Source organism: Quercus suber, unplaced genomic scaffold, assembly GCF_002906115.3.
Source record: "Quercus suber isolate HL8 unplaced genomic scaffold, Cork oak 2.0 scaffold_289, whole genome shotgun sequence".
Classification (NCBI taxonomy): Eukaryota; Viridiplantae; Streptophyta; class Magnoliopsida; order Fagales; family Fagaceae; genus Quercus; species Quercus suber.
In genome coordinates, this window is record NW_027069745.1 from 716793 (window position 1) to 733724 (window position 16932).

The 16932-nt window shown below is 33.8% G+C and overlaps 1 long non-coding RNA gene across 1 annotated transcript; it reads right to left on the minus strand.

Moving 5' to 3' along the window:
* Positions 1-13946: 13946 nt before the first annotated feature.
* On the minus strand, positions 13947-16060 carry LOC112009250 (uncharacterized). The gene is made up of 2 exons (XR_002882652.2): positions 15854-16060; positions 13947-14920 (listed from the first exon to the last, which is right to left on the minus strand). It is a non-coding gene; the product is annotated as an uncharacterized LOC112009250 (long non-coding RNA).
* Positions 16061-16932: the final 872 nt, after the last annotated feature.

The window sequence follows — 16932 nt, forward strand, 5'->3', positions numbered from 1 at the left end:
TGAGAAGGAGTTATTGGCCCTTGTTACAGTAGTAAGAAAGTGGATAGCCTATTTGTTTGGGAAACCCTTTGTGATCAAAACTGATCATCAAAGCCTGAAGTACCTGCTAGAGCAGAGAATTGGCACTCCTATGCAGCAAAGATGGATAACTAAGCTCCTTGGTTACTCCTTTCTTATTGACTATAAGAAAGGAAAGGAAAATGTAGTGGCAGATGCATTATCCAGACAAGGTGAGAAGGCTCACTCTGATTCAGAATCTGTTTTGCTCAATTAAGTGGAGTTGGTAGACTCTAATGACTTTTCAATCTCTAAGCTGGTTCATTGTGATCATTCAGACTTCAGTTTGTTTTGTTTGGACAGTCTTAATAGCTTATATCTCACTTCCTTTCCTTATCCAACTTGGCTTGAGGAATTAAAAGCTAGCTATACCATTGATGTGGAGGTGCAAGAAATCCTACAAACACTCCATTCTAATCCGGTTGTTGTTGGCAAGTTTAGTCTGTAAAATGGACTTTTGTTATATAAAGGCAGACTTTACTTGGGTTCTAATTGTGGTCTGAAGCCTAAGGTGATGAGTTTAGTGCAAAAGAGTCCATTGGGTGGACATTCTGGTTATTTGAAGACCTTTCACAGAGCTAAAAGGGACTGGTTTTGGAAGGGGATGAAGAAGGACTTGAAGGAGTATATTAAAGGCTGTGAGCTGTATCAAAGGATTAAACATGAGACATGTAAACCAACCGGAGTGTTACAGCCCTTAGAGATCCCTCATACACCATGGTCTTCCATTAGTATGGATTTTGTGGAAGGGTTGCCTAAGTCCTTAAGGCATGATGTGGTGATGGTGGTAGTGGACAGACTTACCAAATATGTCCATTTTATTCCACTGTCTCATCCTTATACAACAGTTAAGGTGGCTTCCTTATTCCTGATTCACATTTTCAAGTTACATGGGCTGCCTACTTCTATAGTGAGTGATAGGGACCCAGTGTTTACTTCAAGGTTTTAGGAGGAGTTGTTTAGATTGCAAGGAGTTGACTTGGCTATGTCCTCTGCCTATCACCCTCAATCTGATGGTCAGACTAAGGTGGTTAACAGAAGTCTTGAGCAATATCTTAGGGCCTTTGCTGGTGACAAGCCAAAACAGTGGGTAGAGTGGTTACTTTTGGCTGAATTCTGGTTTAATACTAACTATCACACTGCAACTAAGGTGACTCCCTTTGAAGCCCTTTATGGTTTTCAACCCCCTAAGTTGCTGGACTATATTCCTGACCTCACTAAGGCTGCTGCTGTGGAGGATTTTTTTATTAACTAGGTAGCAGATTTTGGAACTTCTTAAGGGCAACTTAGTGGCTGCTCAAGACAAAATGAAGTTACAGGTTGACAAAATAGGCAAGAAAGAAGTTTTGAGGTGGGTGATTAGGTTTTTCTGAGGCTGCAGCCCTTCAAACAACACTCCCTTCGTTGGTCTAAGGTGGGGAAGTTAGCACCTAAATTCTTTGGCCCTTTTCAAATTCTGCAAAAGGTTGGGTCTGTAGCATATAAACTGGATTTTCCTTCCACTTCAGGGGTCCATCCTGTGCTCCATGTCTCTTGCTTGAAGGCTAAAGTTGGGCAATCTGTTACTCCTATCTCAACAATTCCACCAGTTGATGCTCAAGGCCACATCACTCCTGGACCAAAAGCTATTTTGCAGCAAAGGCAATGTCAGCTTAGAAGGTACAAGGATGCTACTAAGGTGTTGGTTCACTGGGAGAGCTCTTCTCCAGCTGATGCCACTTGGGAACTCCTTCAAAAATTGCAAGTTCAATACCCTCACCTTGTGGACAAGGTGCTTTAAAGGGAGCGGCAATGTTAGGAGCCTCACTAAGGTGCATTTGAGACATTGTGGTTAGTTAGTGCAGAGTGCAGGGCAGTGTGATGGACAATGCGGGGCAGTGTGTTGGGCAGTGCAGGGAAGAGTGTAGGGTGTGCTGTTATGACAGAGTGTCAAAGGACAGTCACCAATAGCCTTAAAGTGTTGTATAGTGGCTTTAAAAGTGTTGTACTGTTGTAGTTTGGTTGTATTGCATTAAAGTGTTGTACTTAGTTAGTTGAGCTTAGTCAGATAAGCTGTGAGGTGTTGTACCTAGTTAGTTAGAATAGGATATAAACTACAATTCAGATTGTAAAGAATTCATTGAAGAAATAACACATTGAATAGAAAAATAGGCAAGAAAGAAGTTTTGAGGTGGGTGATTAGGTTTTTCTGAGGCTGCAGCCCTTCAAACAACACTCCCTTCGTTGGTCTAAGGTGGGGAAGTTAGCACCTAAATTCTTTGGCCCTTTTCAAATTCTGCAAAAGGTTGGGTCTGTAGCATATAAACTGGATTTGCCTTTCACTTCAGGGGTCCATCCTGTGTTCCATGTCTCTTGCTTGAAGGCTAAAGTTGGGCAATCTGTATTATCCTATCTCAACACTTCCATCAGTTGATGCTCAAGGCCACATCACTCCTGAACCAAAAGCTATTTTGCAGCAAAGGCAATGTCAGCTTAGAAGGTACAAGGATGCTACTAAGGTGTTGGTTCACTGGGAGGGCTTTTCTCCAGCTGATGCCACTTGGGAACTCCTTCAAAAATTGCAAGTTCAATACCCTCACCTTGTGGACAAGGTGCTTTAAAGGGAGCGGCAATGTTAGGAGCCTCACTAAGGTGCATTTGAGACATTGTGGTTAGTTAGTGCAGAGTGCAGGGCAGTGTGATGGACAATGCGGGGCAGTGTGTTGGGCAGTGCAGGGAAGAGTGTAGGGTGTGCTGTTATGACAGAGTGTCAAAGGACAGTCACCAATAGCCTTAAAGTGTTGTATAGTGGCTTTAAAAGTGTTGTACTGTTGTAGTTTGGTTGTATTGCATTAAAGTGTTGTACTTAGTTAGTTGAGCTTAGTCAGATAAGCTGTGAGGTGTTGTACCTAGTTAGTTAGAATAGGATATAAACTACAATTCAAATTGTAAAGAATTCATTGAAGAAATAACACATTGAATAGCTAATTCCTTGAATTGCTATAGGAGGTAGATTCCCTCGAAGAATCAATCAATGGAGGCCTAGTTCCCTCGAAGAACTACTAAACTGAGAATCAATAGACAATTAGGGATTTGGATTCTTATCAATCTATCCTGATACTGGAATATCAAGATGAAGGATTTGCACTTGATCCATTAAGACCAAATTCAAACATGCAAGTGATTTTGCTACTAATAAAAAGCTGGACAGTTCATAACATGCAATTGATTCTTTTACCCAATTTTGTAGTCTAATTTGCAAATGATTCTAATTGTAAAGCTTGACAATTTGTAACTTGCTTTGGATCCAATAAATATATATATATATATATATTTTGAGTTGATCTCATTTTTAGCAGCTTTCTTGTGCATCGCACGGGTCAGCGACTAGTTACTTTTTAGATATAATGTTCTAAAATCTTTTAAATAACAAGAGAAAATCTAACAAATACCATATTTATCGTAAATTAAGATATATTTGAATCTCTATAAGTACTAATTTAGTCAATGTAGGGGCTGGGTTTGAGCACTATCTCTGTTGGATGAGTGGACACAGATCCAATTAGCCCAATACAATGAATTTATAGAGAGTGGGTTTAAGAACTAGGCCCTAGTAAGGATTTCAACAACTAAACACGGTTGCATGTGGACTGAATAACAAAGGCATGGACTAAAGTGTGAAATTCTGTCCTCGGCCTTCCTCTGAGGAGCTAGTAGTTCTTATTCTTTCCTATGTGCTTGGTTACAAAGGTTTCAAAGATGATACACATCGCTACAATATTCTCTACTTCCAATTTTTCGGTCCCTTTTCTCTGGAGGGTCTCTTACATTATATACTTCCTTTCAGTTGATCTTGGCCCTCAATGAAGGATTTGCACTTGATCCATTAAGACCAAATTCAAACATGCAAGTGATTTTGCTACTAATAAAAAGCTGGACAGTTCATAACATGCAATTGATTCTTTTACCCAATTTTGTAGTCTAATTTGCAAATGATTCTAATTGTAAAGCTTGACAATTTGTAACTTGCTTTGGATCCAATAAATATATATATATATATATATTTTGAGTTGATCTCATTTTTAGCAGCTTTCTTGTGCATCGCACGGGTCAGCGACTAGTTACTTTTTAGATATAATGTTCTAAAATCTTTTAAATAACAAGAGAAAATCTAACAAATACCATATTTATCGTAAATTAAGATATATTTGAATCTCTATAAGTACTAATTTAGTCAATGTAGGGGCTGGGTTTGAGCACTATCTCTGTTGGATGAGTGGACACAGATCCAATTAGCCCAATACAATGAATTTATAGAGAGTGGGTTTAAGAACTAGGCCCTAGTAAGGATTTCAACAACTAAACACGGTTGCATGTGGACTGAATAACAAAGGCATGGACTAAAGTGTGAAATTCTGTCCTCGGCCTTCCTCTGAGGAGCTAGTAGTTCTTATTCTTTCCTATGTGCTTGGTTACAAAGGTTTCAAAGATGATACACATCGCTACAATATTCTCTACTTCCAATTTTTCGGTCCCTTTTCTCTGGAGGGTCTCTTACATTATATACTTCCTTTCAGTTGATCTTGGCCCTCAATTTGTTGATCATGCAGGTCACTACTCCAGTGCCTGTCCCATCAACCGCCTTCCCAAACTTTCTGTGGGTTGCAGCAACTAAGGCAGCACTGTTCAGGGGTCATTTCCTCATTAATGCGGCTAGAACGTCAGTTGTGGGCATTTAATGCGGAGGTGACAGTTCCTCCCTGAATTGCTCCTCCACTATGCTCTCATGATTGACTCATTGTACTTGTCCTTTTTCTTGGGACGCTCTGGGAGGTTGCCTTTGATGGCGTGCCGCTCTTCCCTTCTATGATCTCGGTTGGCCGAGGATAGGATCGTCCTCGGCGATATTTCTTGGCAGTGTGGACCTTCTTCGTTCGTCCTCTGACAGTCCTTCCTCCTGGGCGTGGGCTTTGGGCCTAGTATAAAATAGGCTAGGGTTGCCAAATTCTTTGACCCCATAGTCAATATTATATAATTTTAAGTATTTATATTATTATTTTGTATTAAATATTATTAATTTAATTATGACATCGTCACGGTTTGACCTCGGTCCAATCTTAAAACCCTTGAACCTTTCTCTTTTTCGGTTCTTTGAACGGTCCGAGTTTCAAAACCATGATTCCAAACATAAAATGAAATTACAAATGCCTTATTGGATAACAAATTTGACAAAAAAAAAATAATAAAAACATATAAGAAATTTAGAGCCTGTTTGGTAACCCTTTTTGAGCAACAATTTTCACATTTCAAACACACTTACACACATTTTCGTATACTTTTTCACCCACACGTATATCTAAAACATTCAAAAAATTATAAAAATCTCATCTCATACCAAACGGGCCCTTACAATCTTGAAATCTTTTTCATAGTAAAATATCAATTGTGGTTGGTACAATGGGAGCAAAATTATATATTTAACCCCATTTTTAATAGAAGTAGGTTATAGAATCTTAACTCAATTAACCTCAAGTGGGTAAAATGTTAAATTTCAAACTACGAATATGCAACTTAAATTTTGTCTAAACTACATGTGAGTAAATTATAATTAGCCCATAAACTAATGACTAAAAAGTAAAATTATATGTAAAAAAATATAAGAAAGTACAAAACTAATTAACTAACTCGTTAAAGTAAAGAATAAATAAAATAAGACCCTAACTTTTAGGTTCACCTGGTTGTGGTTTTGGTCGTGAAATACCATCCTCACATGATGGAATTTGATTGTCTACCTTCCTCCTTCTATACCAACTGATGCAGTAGCCCAAAACAACAAGCAGAACTAACCCTCCTACCACTGCCCCCACTATCAGCCCTATCGGTGGCGGTGACGACGACCGTGACTGTGACTGTGACTGCGGCGGCGGTATCATATCTGGTAGCAATTCATCTGCATCCTCTTCCGGAGGATGTTCCGGTGACAACGGTGGAGGCGAAAAGGGGCTCGGAAACGACATATCCAGAGGGATTTTACGGTGATGGTTTTTTCTATACTGTACGTACTGATACCGAGTCTGTCTAGGAGTGAGAGCTGACCTGACCTACTCTTTCTTTGAAGGAAAGAAAGGAGTAGAATTTGAGAGTTGGAGGTAAGAATGACATATCTATAATTAATATATGATTATATGGTTAAGTTGGTGAAGAAAAATTGTGTAGCAGCTGGCAGTCTAGACTTTAATTACCACAATCAATAAACTTGGCCCCATGACTACGCAGGGCAAAGCACGATTTCCACATAAACAGGGACCAACTCAGACTTTCACTTGTTCAGAAAAGTATTCTTATGCTGTTATGCACTCAGTTCAGACATGAATTTCTCCACTGATGAGCTGAAGGAAACTAATTCTTACAGTGACCGCTGGGTGGTTGCAAGACAAGAATTTCTCCGCTTTGTTCCAAATAGTTATTGAGATCAAACCATGTGCATCAGACTTTGTTTTGGTCAAGCTTGGAGATTCTTCAAATACTACTTGTTCAAATGGTGGGAAAGAGTCGACTGCAATTTCTTTTTCAAGCCTTAATGGAAAAAAAAGAAATAAACAACAGTTTGTGCTTTTCTTTCCAACAACGAGACTGATAAATAAACAAAGAATTGTCAACTTCAAGAAATGTGATCCTCCATTGGGTTATAAACAATCTCTCTTTAGAACTTAGTAGATCTATCAAGGTGTACAATGTCATTTCAATTGGATGAATGATGAATTTATTGTAATCTACACGGTACATGGCTGGACTAGGAATTGGCTGCGCCGACACAAATCAATACAATTTGACAACTAAGGCAAAATTTGAGTGGAGCATTTTTTTATTTTATTTTATTTGGATAATATTTATTTATTTATTTATATTATCATTTATTTATTTTTATTTAAAAGTTGCATGTTGTATAAAATTATTAATTGTTTTTATATTTAGATTTTGTAAAATTTATTTTCCAGTTGACAATATGAATAATCCATTTAATCTTCTTGTGATATAATTGATTTTAATTAGGATTTCATAAATTTACCATAAAATGAAATTACAAATTCCCTATTAGATAACAAGTTTGACAAAAAAATAAAAACATATAAGAAATTTTAAATTTTAATTTTTTTTTCATAATAAAATATCAACTGTGGTTGATACTTTGTTTTAGTTTAAGAATATACATCAAAATTTAATTTTTAATTTATTTATACATGATATCTTTTATTTTTATTTTTTAAAAATTTTGTTACAAGATATAAATTTTACTCTAATTTAATCTAATCTAAGTGTATATGTGTGTGAAGTTTCTTCTTGGAAACTTGAACCCCAGCTCTTACCCCTACACCCCAAAAGTATTTATACTTGTAGAATGATCATCGCACCAAGAATGTGTGGTGATGATATCTTTTATTAATATTATGTCATTGTTAAAAAATACACATTCTAAAATGTATCATCTTTTATGTTGAAAAGACATTTATTGTGTTATTAAAAAAATAGGCCTACACATCCATAATTTATACCAATTTCATTGATATATTTCAATTTCACTCATACTTCTCATGTATGTCTGTAATTTCAAATATATATTTTTGTCGGTATCTTTTGCATTTTTTCTTGATGATACTAACGTTGCCATGTCCGAATCACCAACAATGAAAACTTTGCACATTTATGTTGAAAAGACATTTATTGTGTTATTAAAAAAATAGGCCTACACATCCATAATTTATACCAATTTCATTGATATATTTCAATTTCACTCATACTTCTCATGTATGTCTGTAATTTCAAATATATATTTTTGTCGGTATCTTTTGCATTTTTTCTTGATGATACTAACGTTGCCATGTCCGAATCACCAACAATGAAAACTTTGCACGTGGGGCTACCCTAGAGAGTGTAGACTTTAGCGGAAGAAAATTTTTTGGGATTTGTTTTGTTTTAATTTTTTTTACATGGAAAAAAAAAGAATAAATTATAGAGGTACTTATAAACTTTGCTTTGGAATATCTTATTTTTCCGTGTATAAGAATTATTTGGAATTTGGGATATTGAGAAAAAAAAATTATTGAGATTTATAAACTATGTTTTGGAATATCTTTTTTCCGTGTATAAGAATTATTTGGAATTTTGGATATGTACAGCTTGTTTTTTAAATCAAATAAGCCAATAAATTTAAATTATCCCAATATAGAGTATAGACTTTACATGAATTAAATGGCATCAATTACTTAATAATTAGATTATCATGTATTATTAACATTCAATCCCTTTTGTCCAAATAAAAAAAAATTCAATCTCAGCCTACACCAAAAACCAATTGGTATCTTGGTTTGATAATAAATAGTACAATCATTAGAAGCGGACAAAATAGGTTAAAACTACATTAAAAAAAAAAAATCAAAATATTAAATGTCCAACTCCATTGACTAAAGAATATAAAGGCACGTTTTTTACACTGAATGAAGATTACATTAGAAATAATGATTTTATTACTAGGAATAGAAGATATTATAATGGAATAACTATTATTATTCATAAATTTGGTTGTTACGTATGGAAAGCTTGTAAAAGATGGTGTGTAAGGAAAATTTATATTTCTAGAAATATATTAATTTTAAGATCTATTATATGCACTAGTGAATAACTATTACATTCATTTTAAAGAGAAATTACTATTCTTCAATTTAAATAATATTTATTCCTTTGTAATAATTAATCCATGTAATAAAAATGCAACCTAATAATCGAATTACTATTAACGCATGAATAGTTATTCAATTACAAGAGCTACTCAACCATATCACAGCGTACCCTAATCCCTCCTTAAATTAAAAAAAAAAAAAAAAAAATGCATGGTTGCCCCTCTTTCTTTCTCTCACAGCTTAACCAAAAATACGTAAGCGACCCTAAGCGAGTCTTATTTTAAAAGTCAAGCTTTGGCTTCCGAATGACTAACGAAATGGACCTTAAATAGGGAGACTTCTACAACGGGCCATGAAAATAAATGAAAGAAAGAAAATGAGCATAGTGGAGAGAGAGAAAAGCAAGAGCTTTTTTTTTTGAGAATAAAAAAGGCAAGAGCTTATAGAGCCATATATGGGATCGAGTTATTTTCAAAATTTTGTATAAATTCTAATCTTAAATTAGTATAACCCTATTATTGGGTTTGTAATCCTACCATAATCCCATTTGATCCTTTGGGAGAGAGTGAGATTTCCAAATTAGAAAGAGTATTCGACAATACTTTTTTTTGATAAGAGGTTAGGACTTAACATGCCAATTAAAAAAAAGAAAAAAGAAATATATATATATATATATAAAATAAAAAAGAAAGAAACAGTGCTAATGAGTTTGTGAGAATTGAACACTTTCTTTTATATGTGGTTTATGATCGTTAACAAAGTGTTTGGTACAATATATATATATATATATATTTAATTCATACATAATAACAAAAAAAATGGTGGATTCTTATTGGATTTAAGAATAAATAAGATTCTCTTAAAAAAAAAAAGAATAGATAAGATTCTATATTAAAAATATGGAGTAAATAAGATTAATAGCAATCAAATGTTTTACCTTGTTATTAGGGATTTAATTTTAGGGTGATAATTTTATTTTGTTAATGAAAAATTAAGATTAGATTATAATAATGATATAAAAAGTCAATCTTTTTCTCCTTTTTGCTTTTGATTTCATAGGTTTATAGATATTATAAATTATAGATGATATCATTTTGTCAATTTTTTTTTTTTTTTTTTGAGATAGTTTCAACTTATTACGTTCACTTCAAATGATAGCTCATTAGAGTAAGACACTAATCAGTTTTTAGTGTAAGCGGAGATTGAACCCCATATCATATATTCAACTATCAAAGACTTTACCAGTTGAGCTAACTGGAACCCATATATCATTTTGTCTATTAATTGGTATCTATAGTTGATATATATATATATATATATTTTTTTTTTTGAGAAAATATCTATAGTTGATATGGTATCATATTTTTTAGGCGAAAATACACTTTTGGTCTTTGCATTTTGAGTCTAATCTCATTTTGGTCCCTAAATTGATTTGCACCTATCTAAGTCCCTGAAAACAGAAAATCATTTTCATTTTGGTTCCTACAGTCAACCCACTAACAAAAAATGCATACATGACAAACAGAGTGCTCTGTTTGCATGTTAGATGCTAACGTGGTTAATAATATAATAATATAGAATTTTATTTGATTTTTTTTTTAAATTTCACGTCAGTATTTAAATAAATAAAAAATTACAAAAAATTAAAAACAAAATTCTGAAAATTTATAATTTTTAAAAATTAATTAAAATATTTTAATTGATTTTTTTATTCCTTTCTTTTTTGAAAGAACATATTCATGTTCTTTGTGTTCTTCCCTAGAATATGATTCATATTCTTAGCAAACTAATCCTTATTTTCTTATCAGTTTCTTTGTCTTTCTTGTACTTTCTTTATAACCAAACACATCAAAACAAAATAAATTAATTAAATGTCTTTCTTGTCTTTTCTTCCCCATAATCAATGTCCAACAAAGAACCAAACCCCAATCCCAAATCTCCAACAAAGAACCAAACCCAAACCTAGATCTCCAAGAAAGCAACCAAACTCATAGACCTAACAACCAAACAAATCTCCAGCAAAGCAAACCTTAGTCTTCAAAAAAANTTGAACCATTGATGAAGATCGAATAAAATACCAAAAAAAAAAAAAAAAAAACGCAAATCACCACCATTGAATCAAAGAACATGAACATTTGACCCAAGCAAAAGAATAGAAACCTAGCACTACCACTGATATAGGCTTCACAACACAACACCACCATTGATTGGGCCACACCAACACAACACACCCACCAACATAGAACACCCGCGAAAATCCAGATTGAAGATCGAGAGAAGGAGACCAAACCCACACAAACCCACAAACTCAACTTTAGAGAATAAAATGAGATCGTCAGTGGTGTTTGGTGGCAGCTATGATGGTCAAATTGGGTTTAGGGTTTTGAGAGGAGATGAGATTTTCGAATTAGAGAGAGTTAGGCTCAGAAATGGTGGAGGCTGAGCTTGTGAGCTGGTGAGAGAAATGGTGGAGGCAGAAGCTTCAGCCCATTGAGGGTGAAGAGAGAGAGAGAGAGAGAGGGAGAAATTGAGATTTTTTTTCTCCCCTCGTTGAGTTCTGGCTCCTCCTGTATTTGTTCTGTGACATGATTGGTCTACGAGACTTCAATCTTTGCCATCTAATGAGCTAAGTAACGCAATCAAAACATTTCAAAGAAATTGAGATTAGAGAGAGTATAGAGTTTTAGTTTATTTATTTTAATTTGATGAGTTTAAATAAAAAGGAATTTAAAATAATTTTAGTTTTTTTTTTTAAACTAATATTGTTTTATGGAATTTTTAAATAAAAAAAAAATTAAATGCTAACATGGCATTATTTAAATGCCAAACGAAATTTTTTTGCTGATGTGGATATGGCATGGATGTGTCACTAATGACACGTAGGATCAATTAATTATTTTTTAATTGCAAAGCCTGCCAACAGAGCACTCCGTTTGCCATGTATGCATTTTCAGTTAGTGGGTTAACAGTAGAGACAAAAATGAAAATGATTTTTCTGTTTTTAGAGTTTGAGGTAGGCGCAAAATCAATTTAGGGACCAAAATGAGATTAGACCCAAAGTGTAGGGACCAAAAGTGTATTTTCATCTATATATATGTGTGTATATATATTGGTACTATCTACCTGAGGTGTTGTGTCAATTTGTGAACTTGAAGTGTGGGATTTAAGAAGAATAGTGCAATTGATCTAATTAGAGCTAGGAGTGAATGAAGCCAAATAATAAGTAGGGGTGAATAGTGGTCAGTTTAGCTAAGAGATATTCGAGCTGTGTTAACTTGTAAAGTCTCTGATGGTTGAATAAGAGGATTGGAGTTCAATCCCTGCCTACACCAAAAATTGATTGGTGGTCTAATGAAAGAACTATCATCAAAAGCAGATGCTATATGTTGAAACTTTCTTTGCTCTCTCTCTCTCTCTCTCTCTCTCGTTTGTGTGCACTGCACTGTTCACATACATCCTCCTTATATATAGCTATGAGCAACCTAACAAGAGCATCAATATTGGTGGAGCTAAAATTTTTAGCTTTTAACAATTCAAAAACCTATTTTATCTATTTTAACACCCCACTTTATAGTACACCCAGCATCAATGATTTTATTATTTTTACTTCTTTATTTAAATATTATTTCTTTCTTCTTTTTCAATGCTTCTTTCTCTTTGTCTCTCTCGTATGAAGCAAGACTCAAAGCCACCTCCACCAGTACAACCAACCCAGTCACAACCACCCACCATCATAACCAACCACCATTTATTGCCATAAGTCCACAACCACAACTAGCCCACCACAACTTTGATTTAATTATAAAAAATAAAAAAAATAATGACCACCACCACCACCACAAACCCACCCACAACCCAAGGAGGCAATAATGACAACTCTTGGACACTTTTTTGAAGATGCAAAGTGTAACACCCGACCCAACCTTATATTAATTATGTGTTTAAATGGGTAATTATTATTTTAAGCTACATTCTTTTATAATTAATAAAAGAGTATTTAAATAAATATAATATTTTATAATGCCATTGAATAAGAATTGTAAAGATTATAGATAATTGAATGGCTATTTGTATTATAAATATATACTTAGTATGTGAAAAATTATATTAAGTGGTTTAAGTTGTTAGATGCATAGTTGGTGGTGATTTGATTAAGCATGTTGCATGAGTTGTTATAATAGAAATTCCACCACATGCAACCAATGAGAATTCAACACACATAATGCCAAAGTTTTATGCATGATGGTAAACTCCAAAGACGAAGACTTGGCCATGCAATGAGTAAGTTCCACCTAGCTTCTTCTTTGACTTTCAATGCAACTAGAAGCTCACTTCCTCTCATTTCCTACGTTCACACAAATCAGAAATTTGTGCTCACTTTACACTCTTTTTCTTAAGGAAAGAGCTAGGAAGCTCTCTTGTGTCCCTTTTGTCAAACCCACGGTCCACACATTAAAAGAAAGAGAAGACTCATCTCATTTCTTATTCACACTTTCTCAAAGAAACTAGAACATATATGCTCTTTTAATGTGATGGATATAACTTTATAAAGGTAAGGATATACATATATATATATATATATATATATGCAAAGTGATATTATTTTTGTAGGAAAGTGTGAGTGTGAATGCAAGAAATTATTTTTGTAGAAAAGCATGTGTGAATGCAAGAAAGTTGAAAGTGGGTGTGATTTTTCTTTCCCTAGCCATACACGTATTCCACCCCATATGAGAATTTAATAAGGATGCATGTAAATCAATTTTTTTTATAAATAATTCGGATAGGAACATCTTTTTATGCATAGTATTTTATACTATTTATGATAATAACTATACGCTCCTCTAGGAAAATATGTCTCTTTCTTATCAATAATATTATTATACTTTTATGATAATTTCTTATACGCCCTCGGTAGGAAANGCCCAGTAAAGGTAAGATATATGAGAATTTAATAAGGATGCATGTAAATCAATTCGTTTCATTTTATAAATATTCGGATAGGAGAACATCTTTTCATGCATAGTATTTTATACTATTTATGATAATAACTTATACGCTCCTCGTAGGAAAATAATTGTTCTCCTTTTTCTTATCAGAATAATATTACCAAAACCTTTCGGATTGAATTTATTTCATTTCATACAAAGTTACCATATATATATTTTCATTACAAAATAATCATTTTAACTTAAAATCAGATAATCTGTAACTTTGTTTTAAACTGGAAGCATCTTAAAGAATAATAAAACTTTCCTTCATAAACTTCTTCTCATAAAATATTATAACTTTCATAATCATAAAACTTAACGTTACATAAAGAAAAATAGATATCTGATAATTTCTTAACATAAACTTGTACTTTCATCAGAAGCTTTATCTTTATAGCACGATAGAACTTCAAAAACTTTTACCTTTAACGAACAGCTTTCTTTCATCAGAAACTTCTTCTTTTCATGAGAGCTTTTACTTTTCAGAATGCATTTAAACAAAATAATTCTCTCATGATTAATAACATAATATAGCTGTTCATAAATAACTTATTGGTTAGTCCATATCTGATAAGTCTGTACAGAGAAGGCCTTATCACATTTGGGTCCCCTCGTGTGTATGATATTGTCCCCTTTGGGAGGCCTGATGGCACATCCCCTCCAGGTTTTGTTCCTCCCCGGCGTCCGCACACATTGGGGAGAATGCCTTATTCAGATTAGAGTTACGGGCAACCCCATTTCCTCTACTTTAAATGGCCTAGAGTTACGGGCAGCCCCATTTCCTCTACTTTAAATGGCCAAACAGATAATATTTTTTCCATGGAAAGCCAGTAATTAACCCCTACTGGCCGAGTTCAGATCACCAGAGAACATAACCCGAAAACATTTCATACTTATTCATCATACTGAAATTCATAGTTTGCATTACATTTTACAATAGTAGCATTTCTATTGTTTTCTTTAATCATCATATTCGTTGAATTAGTAATAGCATTAATATGCTTAAATCATATACATAAGGTTTTCGAAATTTCACGAACATATCTTTGTCTGATAATGCTTACGTGTCATATCTCTAATCAAAAACCTTTTAATGCATAATATACTTTAAAATAACCTCATGACTTACCAAATGCCCATATAACTTATCCCTTACCTGAAAGCAGAGGAACCGAGAGCCTAAAGTCAAATGAGCTTAGACCTGACGATTGGTAACACCTAAACCAAAATCAAAGCTTATTACTATCCATAATTTCTTTATCATAAACTTACACATTCATCTCAAAACCTATCTCTTATAATCAAGGAAATCCTATCCCACCTCAAAGAGGTTCCCACAAATACAAAATACATTCATTGGACAACATGATGTACTAAATCACAGAGAAACCAATTCATAAAATTAATATATGATTCTAACATAGCAAAGGATGAGCATATTAAATTATAGCTCAAAACATTCAACCTAGCTATAGAATTAAAACCTCAAAATTAGGCATGTCCCTTACTGTTCACTGTTCTATTACAGCCGCATATTCCCCATTTGTAAAATACAAATCGGCCGTCCACACACATCAAATTGTCACAAAATTTTACAGAACCACTCCCCTATATGTCCAGTATATACCATAAAACTTTCGGAATCAAAGCATAAACCTATGATTTACTAAAAATCACGGAAGACAGCATACTCAAATCTGTCCTGACAGAATTTCTTGCAAATTAAAAATTAAACCATTATTTTTATGTTCATCCAAATGCTGTGAGACCACTTCCATAACAACCATGTGTGTCTTAGAATTCATAAAAACTACTCCTAGCATCCTAATTCACAGCAAATGATTTAATACAGAATTTTCTTTTGGTAAACATCAAATCTGTCACAGGGACAGCTTCAGTGCATGTTCTTTCTAAAATCATCAACAAATAGCAATAGGTCTTGATTTCATTTGGGTATTTTTATACCTACAGTATACATATAAAATATGTTAATAAGCATTCAATAGACCACAATATCATCAACTTTTAAATTACTAAAACAGAATCACAAAGTCAGCTTCTAAAATCAGAACAGAGGATGAAGAAATAGAAATAACAAAACAATTATACTATCCAAAATACACAAAATCAGATGAAGTTTTAATTACTTACCCACAAAACCTTAGTGTTAGGCTCTTAATTTCATCTTTAGAGAATGAGGACTGCCGTGTAAGAGCAAAGAGAGAAGAGAGAAAGAAGAGCAAAAAAAGAGGAATAGAGAAAGAAGTAAAGGAGCTGGACTTTCTTGCCGGGTGCAGCCAAGAAGATTAGATATGGGAGAAGACTTTTGGGGCAGCAAAATCAGATAAGAGAAGGGGACTTTTGATCTTACCTTTACTGGGCTTCGCAGCTCATCCTATTATTTTTCAGTCAACAGGTTTTTATTTTGGAGCAGAGGGAGCCTTAGTCGAGTTTTGGAAGGAGCTAGTTTTAGTTTTATATGTATAGATCCTAAATTAGCAATTTGATGTTTAGCTTTGTAGTATTGTGTATTTTAGGATCTAAGGAAATTGTGTGCCTCAAAGCATTAAGATATGTATTATGTGGAATTTAGAATTTGAGTAATTGGTGGATTATATTATTCTTTGAGTACAGTGTAGATGCTTCGAATGTCAAGTGAAAAGTTATATTATTTAAGTAAAGAAACAAGGATTTAAATAAAGAGGGAAGCTTTTGTAAAAGCTTTTGTGAAAGTTTTGTAAAAGTTAAGTTGGTTCTTGTTAATATTAAGTTTAAACTTGATATTAGCATACTGGTCATGATTACAAATCCGAGTATCGGGTTTGGGGCGTGACACAAAGTCATTAGTTATGAACCTTACATAATAATTTTTAGGGCATGTTTTGTATACTGTAATCGGTCTTGTAATATATATAATGTCGATTCTTTTTTTGAGAAAGATTATATAATGGCTATTCATGTGTAAAAATTGTTCAATTATTTGGTTACATATTTATTACAAGTAATAATTATTTCTTAGGAATATCTATTCTCCTTTGAATGAGTTGAAATTAGGGCTGTCCACGAGTCGAGCTGGGTCGATTTTCGACCCAATCCGGACTCGACCCGCCGGCGTCGGGAGGAGGGCGGAGTAACTCGAAACCGATTGCCGGAAAAATCGATCAGTTCGGTTTTAGGTGATAATTAGCATCGTTCAGGATGAGTCGGTTGTTGGAATTAAGAAAGGAATC